This window comes from Ruditapes philippinarum, unplaced genomic scaffold, assembly GCF_026571515.1.
Source record: "Ruditapes philippinarum isolate M1 unplaced genomic scaffold, ASM2657151v2 ctg3990_1_1_1_1, whole genome shotgun sequence".
Taxonomy (NCBI): domain Eukaryota; kingdom Metazoa; phylum Mollusca; class Bivalvia; order Venerida; family Veneridae; genus Ruditapes; species Ruditapes philippinarum.
Window position 1 is genome coordinate 101,200 of NW_026858502.1, and position 12,079 is coordinate 113,278.

The 12,079-nt window shown below is 30.6% G+C and overlaps 1 long non-coding RNA gene across 2 annotated transcripts; it reads left to right on the top strand.

The window, feature by feature from the left end:
* Positions 1 to 3,661: 3,661 nt before the first annotated feature.
* Positions 3,662 to 4,783, top strand: LOC132753368 (uncharacterized). 2 transcript variants are annotated; one of them, XR_009628946.1, is made up of 3 exons: positions 3,662 to 3,910; positions 4,230 to 4,350; positions 4,531 to 4,783. It is a non-coding gene; the product is annotated as an uncharacterized LOC132753368 (long non-coding RNA). The 2 variants fall into 2 exon arrangements; XR_009628945.1 differs by having other exon boundaries at positions 4,246 to 4,350.
* The last annotated feature ends 7,296 nt before the right edge of the window (positions 4,784 to 12,079 follow it).

Here is a 12,079-nt window from a genome sequence, read left to right on the forward strand (position 1 = left end):
GTACATTTTGGGATTGGGTCTAAGAAAACTATAAAGATTATGAGTGTCCTCTCTCTATTATAAAAAATGTTTTGAAATTTATGAACAATAATAAATACTGTCCCGAAATCTTATGGACAAGTTTCGATGGGAATTTAAGATAATATGTCTCTTTTATTTAGCACATATGATAAATATAAGAGGTAGACAAAATAAATTAAAAAAGAGGATGATAACCGTTTAGCATTGATTTTGTGCATGCAACATTCGCTTTTGAGAAAACATACAAATATATTTCTTTTAAACAGGTATTGTAACGATTTGTTTTTTTAATTGTATATAGCTTTAGTTTATGCATTTATCGTTTTAAACTATTTAAACTATTATTACCAAATGAGTAAACTCTTGTTATATCCAATTAAAAAAAATGAATTATAATTTATAAACAGTAAATATATGTTCCGAATTCTTATGGACAATTTTGATAGGAATGTAGCATACAATGCTTCTTTAATTAAGCTCTAATGATTAAAGTAGACAAAATACATTGAACAAAAGAGGAAAATAACAGTTTAGCTTTTTTGTGTATGCAAAATTCGCTTAAGGAAACATACAAACATATTTCTCTTTTACAAGTATTTAATTTTGTGTTTCAAAATTTTATATACCTAAGTTTATGCACTTTTTTAAACTAGTGTTGCCAAATATTGTTATTTTAGGTAAATGTCTTGAACACAGCGATGACTTTTAGATTGACAATTTTGACAATTTGTGTTTTAAAAAGAAGGTATACTATCTGATTAGTTTAACATAACAGTGCGTTTTTAATGTCACTAATTACATACAGATGAATAAATACCTTTACATAAACCTGGTGTTGTATGTGCACTGTGGATTGAAGTAATGCAACATATTTTTATGATATAAAGTAAAGGGGATCACAGGTTTAATATATATCACGGACCTTGATAAAGAGTGTATAACGTTTTGTGACTGATTACAAGGAGAAACAAGAAATGTCGAACGACACATATGCCCCCTTTTCTAGCCATTGAATCACATTATTTGTAATTTTGTTATAGGAACTTGCCAAAAATGGGTATATTGAAGTGTTCAGTTATGGAAAAATAAATAATGAATACTTTGTGATAAATAGTATTCAAGATAATGAGAAATTTAAGGCCCCTGTGACCTAGACCTTTGAACTAGTGACCCAAAATTAATTAGGGTCGTCTTATAGTTATGACCAATCAATATAAGAAAAATGAGGACTTTGTGATAAATAGCTTTTGAGATAAAAGCGGAACCATACGAACATTCAAGAGCCCTGCGACCTTGACCTTTGATCTAGTCACCCCAAAATCAAAACGGGTCACTAACTAGTTATGACCAATCAGTATGTGAATTATGAAGACTTTGTGATGAATAGCTTTCAAAATTATATGCGGAAACCATTCGGACAGTTAAGGCCCCATGTGACCCTGACCTTTGATCTAGTGACCCCAAAAGCAATACGGGTCATTTGTTGGTAATGACCACTCACTATGTGAAATATGAAGACTCTGAGATTATTATTTTCAAGATAATGAGCTGTCATCATACTACCATTCAAAGACCCTGTGACTTTGACCTTTGCCCTGGTGACACCAAAATTAATAGGGGTCATCTATTATTTATCACAAATCCAATTTTGAACTTAGAAGACTTTGTGATAAATATTAGCCAATGTTATAAGCGGAAATCATATTGCCATTTAAGGCCCCGTGTCCTGGACCTTTGACCTAGCGAACACAAAATTAGTATGGGTCATCTTCTAGTAATGACCAATATGAAGACTTTGTGATGATTTGTAACGAAGATAATGAGCCGAAACCATTCTGACATTTAAGACCCATGTGACCTTGACCTCTGACATAGTGACGGCAAAATCAATAGGGATCATGTACTTGTTATGACCAATCAATTTGTGAAATATAAGAACTTTGTGATTAATACTTTTTAAGATTATCAGCGGAAACCATTTACACATTTATGGCTCATGTTACCTTGACCTTTGACCTAGTGACACCAAAATTAAAAGGTGTCATCCACTAGTCAGATCAATCAATATGTGAAATATGACAACTTTGTGGTAAATAGTAATCAAGATAATGAGCAGAAATCATATTACCAGGCCCTGTGACCTTGACCTTTGACCTAGTATTCCGGAAATCAAGAGTGTTTAACTACTGGTTATGGCAAATCAATGTGTGAAATATCAAAACTTTGCAATTAATTTTAACCAAGATAATGAGTGGAAACTAATCTGACATTTAAGGCCCCTGTGGCCTTGACCTTTGACTTAATACCCAAAAATCAATAGCGGCAATCAACTTGTTACGACCAATCAATATGTGAAATAGGACAACTTTGTCCTGAATACATTTCAAGAAAATCAGCGGAAACCATTTTGACATTTAAGGCCCCTGTGACATTGACCTTCGACATTATGACCCGAAAATCAATAGGTGTCATCTATTATGGCTAATAACTATGTGAAATATGAAAAGTTTTAAAGATAATCAGCGAAAACCATGTGGTCAACCGACGGACAGACCGACAGACAGACCGACATTAGCAAACAATATGCCCCCTCTTCTTTGAAGGGTGGGTATGATGATGTCAAGCATGTAAAATTGTCTGTTATGTAGCTTTGCGTAAAAATACATATTTATCAAAATGCTTATAAATAAATTAATTGAAAGCTACATTTATAATACATGTAAGAGATACAGCTATATTGGGTGTATCTTTTAAAATAACGACTTGTGTAGTATTTGGTTAACATAAGCCCTATTAATTTTTGAGCCATAGTCTAAAATCATGATGTAATGATATCATATAATTATATGTAAAAAGGAATAAATAAATGCATACATAGGTAAATGCTAATAACGTTAGGTACATTCGACACTCGTAAAATTTTTACCCTGTAATGTAAAAAATGAACGTAACTACTAATTTGTTTTCCAGTTGTCTCAGACACTCATCACGTTACAATCACATCTTAATTATGAAATTGAATACTTAAAGTACAGAAGCAGATTATGAAAAATATACTGGAGGCTCGTTTTAAATTACATGAGATAAAATATAGTTATTAAATAAATTGTGATTTCTTTATTCATATAATCTATTTTTCTACATTTACGCTTGTGGTTGTATTAAGCCTATACCATCGGATGGTGTTTTTGTTAGAAAACAATCGTCCAATCCGAAAAAAACATCGCCTGCGAGGCGGCTAGGCGATCCCCGTGATATGACTTCTTAAACTCAATGACCCCAAAAATAATCCTCCGAATGCCATTAGCTTTTAAGTAGTACTTGAAACCCGACGGCGCCTGCCCGATGAGTAACGGACGGACATCGACATATATTTTATTGAAACTTTGAAACATGTGTATACAATCTATTATTTACTTTTATCAGATAAGGTGTTCTTATTTTTTTACATTGTATTCCTTTATATTATGTTTGAAATTATTTAAGGGCACTTAGAGTAAGGCACTGGGCCGCATATTTGATTTAATGTGCCGTTGAAAATAAAAATAAGTTGACTTGACCCTCCATATATCTTTTGAGGCGCAGTTAAGATATCTTTACAAAAAACACGCGCATAATTTTGATATTCGTTAAATTGGAATGCAACATTGTACCAATATTATATTTTACAATGATAATCAATATTTTGTCAATGAGAGCTTATATAGACAGGTTTGTAATGTAAGGCCACCCTGGCCACCATGATTTGTTTGTTTATTTTTGATTGCAGACAAAGCTCATCTTCTAAACTATTCAGTTTTGAACATGATTCCGTGACGGGTGAAGACATTTTTTTAAAAGAAATCATGAGCAGACACGGATGTTAACAATTCATATCAAAACGTATCAGGTACGATATGGTCAAGGAATTTTATCACGTGTTTAAAATTTAAAAATGATATTAAGTGCATTGTGTTTTAATGCATCTATTGAAGCTTACAAACGTCTTTTTGAAAAGCATAATACTTGTTTAAAGTGTCAACAGAAGAACGGTCTCATAAAATTGTTAACCATTTAACTGATTTTTTAAATATAAATTAAGACTTTGATTTGATGCAGACTGATAATATGAAAACTAAATCAATATTATTATTATTTCACACATTGTTTTGATATTTTCACACTATATCCAGTTATTTTTTATCATTTGAATATTATCATTCTTCAAGTTTTCCTGCTCATTAGGTGCAAATACTCAACATGATGGTAATGACAACGAATATGGAAAGATCGGATTGAATGTGAAAGACGCAGAAAACATAGTCAATTGAAGCAGTAAATGTATTGAAGGTGAGGCAAAAATAATGGCCAATTAAGCAGTTACTTATAAAAAATAACAAAAGTCATGAGCTTTCATATTTTTCATTTCCTTGATTGTTTGATTACTCATGTGTACCAATAGCAGGTTTTTGTATTAAAGTGCCATATTTGTGTCAGGTTCAAATACAGAACAAAACACTTAAATTTCAGATATTTATAGAAGAAAACAATGACATTCCAGTAACATATGAGAAACTATGGAGGGCGATCGTTGCCAAAATTCCAGACATGTAATGTGTTCCTTTTGAAAACTACTTTTGAAAATGCGAACGGGTATGTCTAGCATTTTTTATTATATTCGTGCAAAGCAAATGATATGCCTCTTAATCCCGTCTTTAAATTGAAGGCACCCGCTTTAAAATAACAAGTTTACATGTAAATCTTAACAACTGACCTAACATGGAGAACAACAACAAATTTACAAGTTCGTATCTTCCACATCAGCATTTTTGCACACTTGTAGATATCTATATGTACCTGAAAAATACAAGTGAAATGTAAAACTCGAATACAGAAAATAGAATTTAATAAAACGTGTTTCCAGTCGTAGAACTACAACAGTACGTTTACACAGTAACATGTTTAAAATGACAAAAGTAGATTCACAAAGTTAAACGATTTTAACTCATGCATGACGCTCCGCCCCTCTCTGAGTATTTACGATCTTCTATTACGGAAATGTACGAACAGGTATAATACCGTCGCCTCTCTCCTATTTCTCAATAAAGTGAATGAAATAGATAAATACAGAATCCCTAAAGAAAGCCCAACACGGCAAAATTGAAAACACGGCGTCCATTCTAACTTTTTTTATTTCTATAAAAAGTCAAAACATTTTGGTATCAGATGAAAGATTACTCCATAAGCTTTCTATGAGTGCCTCAGAAATAAAAATGAATTATATAGATGTATTGAAATTTTTGTTTCAAAATTTATCATTTTTCCTCTGAAAATGACACTTTCGAATTGGTTAGAAAAACACGGCGTTCCCTCCAAACTTTTTTTTTTATCTCGTAATCAATTTTGATAATTTTGGATTGAAATAAAAGTGTGCTTCATACGACTTATGATATATAATTATATAATGCCTAAAAATAAAAATGAATTAAATCAAAATGAATTAACTTTTCGTTTTAAAGTTTATCATGTTACTTTCTGTAAAATAGAGAAAATAAGAATGCCTAAAGAACGCTCAAAACGACAAAATTGAGAATGTTGCAGTTGAGCCTGTTCATGGACGGTAATGGAAAGTGAAAGTTACTGTCCACGCCCCCTAGCACCGGCTTAAGCAAAGTTCAACATTTAACATGAACTGATACAATTTTGAATTTTGAAACATCCGCAGAAGTGTTAATATGGCGATTATCATGGAACCTTCAATGTGACACGTAAGTGCCATTCCATGACAAACGACACATGGTCCCCAAGAAAAAAAAACAAAACACACACTCTGAAATTCAGTAAGAGAAACATGTCGCCCCCTACTAACTTTTTATTTTATTTCTTGGTCAATTTTGATAATTTTAGACTCAAGTAAAAAAAATCTTCATGAACTTTCTAGTGATGCCTAAAAATGAAATTTAATTACGTAGACGTATTAAAAATTTTGTTTCAAACTTATCGTTGTTTATTTTTTCTCTCTTAAAATAGAGAAAAACAGAATCCCTCAAGAAAGTTTAACACAACAAAATTGAAAATGTTGCAGGCTCGGTTTGACTAGCACCGGCTCATGCAGAATTCAACATTTAACCACACTCATATATTCGGCAAGAAAATCAAGTCGCTTCCTTAAGATACTTTATTCAAAAAAGAAAATGAGAGATAATGAACAAGTGCAACATCCCTAACGCCCCCTAGCCCCGGGCTTGAGCGTACTCAATTTTCAACCCCCTTTTAATAGCGCTGGCATTCCCAAAAAATCCCGAAGGACCAGAAAAAAAAATAAAAAACCAAATGAAAAGGAAACGGGCGGCAACTTTTTACAGGGGTGGGCCACAAAAGGCACTTGACACCGCTTTATGAAGAAAAAAAATCTTGGGAAAAAAAAGTTGATCCCCCGAAGCCAAAAAATTTAAAACCAAAACCCAAAAATTTCATTAAAAATTTTCAGACCCGGTTTTATTGATCTGTAAAAATGAGGGATAATGAACCCAAACCCGCCAAAAAAAATTTTATTCAAAACTGAAAAAAACCAAAATTTAAAAAAAATTGTACATTTTGTTTCTAAAGGATAAGTATTTTTTTGATTTCGAAAAGGGAAAACTCATTGGGCCCCCTTTAAAATTTTCCCATTTTTGGGAAAATACTTGCATAGTTTTTGTTGAAAATGAAATTTGTGCCAATATAATTTTTCAATGATACCAATAAAAATATTGGATGGTTTTTAGATTATCAATAAAATTACTCCCTTGAAGTTGGGTCATTGTTTCCCCTAAAAATTTCCTAATCGCCGATGTTTCTCAGGAAAATACAATTTAAAAATAAGTTCATGCCTAAGTTTTCTTCATCATAAATTGGTAAAATCAGCAATTTTCAGTGATGTTGCTATTGACAAAAACTTTTTGTAACAAAAGTAACAAATATACATGTATGTTATGAAAAATGCCGTATGTTGTCCCTTAGTTTTATTTAGAAATACAGGAGAGGCGCCGTTTTTATACCTGTCCGCAATAGAAGTTTGTAAATACTCAGAGAGGGGCGGGGCGTTAATGCTTGACTTAAAATCGTTTAACTTTGTGAATCTACTTTTGTCATTTTAAACATGTTACTGTGTTAACGTACTGTTGTAGCTCTAACAACTGGTAACACGTTTTCTTAAATTCTATTTTTCTGGGTAATTAAGATTTACATTTCATTTGAATATTTTCAGATCTATAAGTGTGAAAACATGCATTATGTATTGCATGCAATGGAAGATACGAACTTGTGAATTTGTTGTCGTTTTTAGATGTTAGGTCAGTTGTTACGATCTATATGTAAACTTGTTATATAAAGGCGAAAACATTCGATTAAAAAATGATTTAAGAGACATATTATGTGCTATGCACGGGTACAATAAAAAATGGTAGGCATACAAGTTCGCATTTTCAAAAGTCATTTTAAAAAGGAACACTTAACATGTCTGGAATTTTGGCAACGAACGCCCTCCATAAGAAACTAGCAGATAATCGAAAAGACTTAAACCAGTACAGTCAGCTTCATTCCATGGAAAAAAGAAAAAAAGATGATAAATTTAAAACCCCCAAAAAAAAATGTTTTCTAGTGGCCCAAAGGGCGAACAAAATTAAAATGTTCGAAAAATTTATATCAATATTTAAAAATCTTTAAAGGGAAAAAGGGGAAGGGCTACTGTATATTATTTTAATTGTGTACATGAGGTGGAATTATTACACACAGACTAAAGAAGTATATACTACTGGTTAGCAATAATTAAATTTCTTGTTGAAAAATACATGTATACACACATACAGATATTTAATACTGTTTAATTAAAGTCTTATACATATTTCCGTATTCTAAGTTGTATATATGCAATTTAATTTACCGTTAATGAAAGTTACTTTCATTAATATGTTATTTTGTGTTTTGAGTTGCACGAGCATTTACATATTTATTTATTAGAATCATCTTATATTGTTAAACTATATTCTAGTGTGTAATTTTGTAAGTAATGCTGTATGAATAGACTCGTTAATCTATACTCTGATAATTTACACACATTCATCTTTGCGAATATGTACATTTATATCAAAGAAACTTTATAAATGTTGAAATGTTCTGGTCAACTTTATAGAACATTTGCGGTATTTAGATATAACACGACGAGTCTGAATATATCAAAAACTTTTACAAACATGTTTACAATATAAATAGTTTCAAGATGACAAATTTAACAAAAACATATGTTCCCCATTGTTTGAGCAAATTTATAAATCATCGATAGCATATGTGGTTCTCTAGTGCATGTATTTCATTTTCTGAAACCGTAACAAAATAATGTAAATATGTCATTTAGTTTATGGGACCATCAATACTGAAGATAAGATCTAGTTAAGGACTTAAATATAAAAGAATTATGGATAATATAGACAGTTTGTACTTCAAGGATTTTGAAGTATGTGCAACTAAAATAAACAGTTTGACCAAAACGCAAAAAAACTCTCATAATTGTTTTTTGACAAAACTTGCTAGAACGAACAGAAATAACTTCTTTATCAGATATGAAGATTATCAAACAGGTAGACAAATCTTTAACGTACTTTTTATGATTTAACAATTTGTAGTCGTTTGTGTGTGAATAAAAAACTATTGGCGGTATTTTTGTATGTCACTTTTGTAGAAATTTTTTTAAGGGGGTTTCTTTCCTCAACTATAAATTAACAAGATACGTAGACACACGTTTTCGAAAATATTTGTCTCCTGTTTAAAAAATTGTCAATAACCTTCTCTCAGTTTGTATAAAAATTAAACATATCATTTCTCATTTAAATGCTGATGATTTACTATGGTGTGTGCTTCTATAATTATGTTTATTTCGTTTAACTGAATCAAAACTCATGTTAATTTCGTTTTACTGAGACATTTTGTTTGTCCCATGCATCACTTCAGATAAAGGGATAGGTAAAAGTCGCCGACTTAAAATCACTTACTAATCACTACTTGTGTCCGAAGTCCGCTACGGACTTTGAATTCGTTTATGTTAGAAGGTTTTCGAGCTACCTTACAGAAGACCGGTGGTTGTATTAAGATGAAAGTTTGTTCCTTGAATAAAGGTAAAGCTTGTACGTCGTCCTATGGCTTCAATGTGTCAAGTTGACTTACAAATTGACAAAGTTACAATAAATAATCATACAAGAAGTCTTTGAAACCATAAACAATGTATTTTCGCTATGACTACAGTATTAACTACATTGATAGATACCTTTCATCACGTCTTAGTACATCTCAGGAAATTCATTTTGACCTCCACGTGATTTTCCTTCTTCTTCTTAAAATTTATGAACAGTGTAGTCCAACGATATTGCCTGCTGACTAATGCGTGGAGAAGAATTATTTTCATTTAAATCTAAACTCTGTTATCGCTTAAATAAATGGTGAAACAATCATTCGTAAAAAAAATGAATGCTTTTGCATGGATCAATTATATATAAAAAGAACCTATCAAATGGAAAAAGAATGAAATGAAAATAAACTGTTATAATTACTAATACGTATGACTTGTAAATCTTTGATTGCGTTCTATTTATCTGTTAACCTGTTGTTTTTATTCTCCTTAAGGAAAGCTATTTAGTTTTGAAAACGATATTTATTTAAAAGAAAATGGTTTAAAAGCTTAATAAATCATATAATAAACATGTACGGTTATGATAGCCAGTGTACGGCAAGTGAATCAAACAATTTATCCTTTTATAATGTACATCTGCAAACAACACAGTTATGCAGAGAGGAGAGGATAATTATAGTATATTGTTGATTGGTACAAACAAGAAACAACATCAACAACATCACGAGTTTACCTGTAAAGCTGCATGCCTCTAGAATAATCCGACTTAATTACGGAAATCATTAAAACATTTATTAATAATTAAGATTTTAAGAAAATTAAAACAAAATCTCTAGATTTATGACTAATTTTGGTAGTATTTATTACCATATTTCTGGTTCAATATTAAGGCAATGTTAATAACGATTACGAAATGTTGCGGCTGAGTCTACATTTGAACATTATACAAGGCTGGCAATTAAAGGGAGAACAAGATGCTAATGTGATAACTTTACTAAGCACTAGGATTGAAAGAGTTATATCCCTTTTACGTTTATGGACGTATTACTAAGTAATATAGATTGAATAAGAAACATTGCTTTTGATTCTATACTAGATAAACTTTAAACTGAATGCACATGATATTATATCGTATGCCAACATGTATAAGTAGTTAGCAACAATAATGTATGACAATCTAATATATGCACTAGTTTACACAATGCGTAATCAAAAATGAATAATATAACAGGAAAAACCCGTCCAAAACGACAATATAAAAATAAACAACAAATCAATGGATGTGTGGTTAGTACACTAGAGCCTTAAAATCCGATTTTTTAAATTCACAAAAATTCGGCAATTTTACTAAATATTTAATATGCAATACCAATGATGGATTTGATAACAATTAACATTATAAATCATATAAGGGTATTTGTATTACCGTAGTAACATTTTAATATCTGGAACCACTGTGACAATTTGTACTGAACTGAAACTGTTCACTTAAATCTAAGGCTTAAACTACAATCCCATCAACATAAGAATAAGATTTTAACAGCAACATGACAACGATTAATGGGACAATAAAATTATTTTATTTACTGAACATTTATCTTTTATGATACTTAATCTAACAAGCACATATTTTTATAGTTTATATTTAATTCTTAAGGTTTGGCACTTCTTGGCACCTTTTTTAGTATTTTTGGAAGTTAGATACTTATCGTTTTTATCTGTATAATAATGACAGATAAATATCCAGTAAGTATGATAAATGTATGTTATTTATCGTGTTATCACAACAATTAATTAGTTAGTCAGATATTTTTATGGTTCACTGTTGACAGAAATATGCCACAATATAAAAATATATAATTTTGTTAGCCATAACATCAATTTGTATATTTTGTATAAACAATGCGGTGAAATTTAATCTTTGCACTCGAGAATGACATTTTCTAGGTCATTTATTCTTTACAACACATGAGAGCATAGTGATTTATAATACAAATATTATCAAGGACGTTTTTATGCCGTGTTTGCAAATTTGTTTCGATCACGGAAGTAAAATTGTAATCTTTTAAATGAATGCAAAATACATCCGAAAATAACATAGATAAATACACAGTCATTCTTTTCATGGGAGCTTATATCAAGGAAGTTTTATAAAACAACCTAATCAAGTTTAAAAATTTCAAAAATGTGCGTGATTTTAAGATTTAATTTGATTTTGGTTTTGCTTGCAGGTAAGAAACCACATTTTTTAAGATAATATACAATTTATTTATATATACAAGGAATGCTTAATAAGTCCTGTATTATATTTCTTATTACATGTTTGTTAAACGAGCAAAGAAGCAGGGTAATACAAAAAGGCAGAGTTAACAATGTAGTGTCATTTTTTTCCGTTTTAAGTACTTGTAAACAATTTTAACAATACGATTATTATTGTACTTTGAAAGAAAGGAATTAAATTAAGTTGTATTGTCAAAAAATCGAAATGTGGTTCTTGATTAACTATATTATATTAAGTAAGACACATTCAAAAAGCCAACTAGGATGATGATTTTTCGGTATGACTCGGTTAAATTTCCTATATACCTTTGATATAGTTACCCAAATGTAGTGTCATGTGTTTACTTACTGCTTTATGTAAATAACCAATATCAATTTATTAAGGTCAAAATGCATATGAATAAGGCTCTTAGAAAACAACTTAAAGCAGCATGCCTCCAGATGAGCGAAAATATTTCAATAACTTAAACTTGTGAAAAATTTAATGCAAAGTAGAAATATAAAATATTCATGTAATTATTTACATGTTATGAGCGATTAATTGTGAAAGTTCATTTTATGAAACTAGATTTTTATCACGTTACTTACGCAGTTAGGGCATTTTTTGCATATGTTGACCTCTTTTTTGTCATAAGC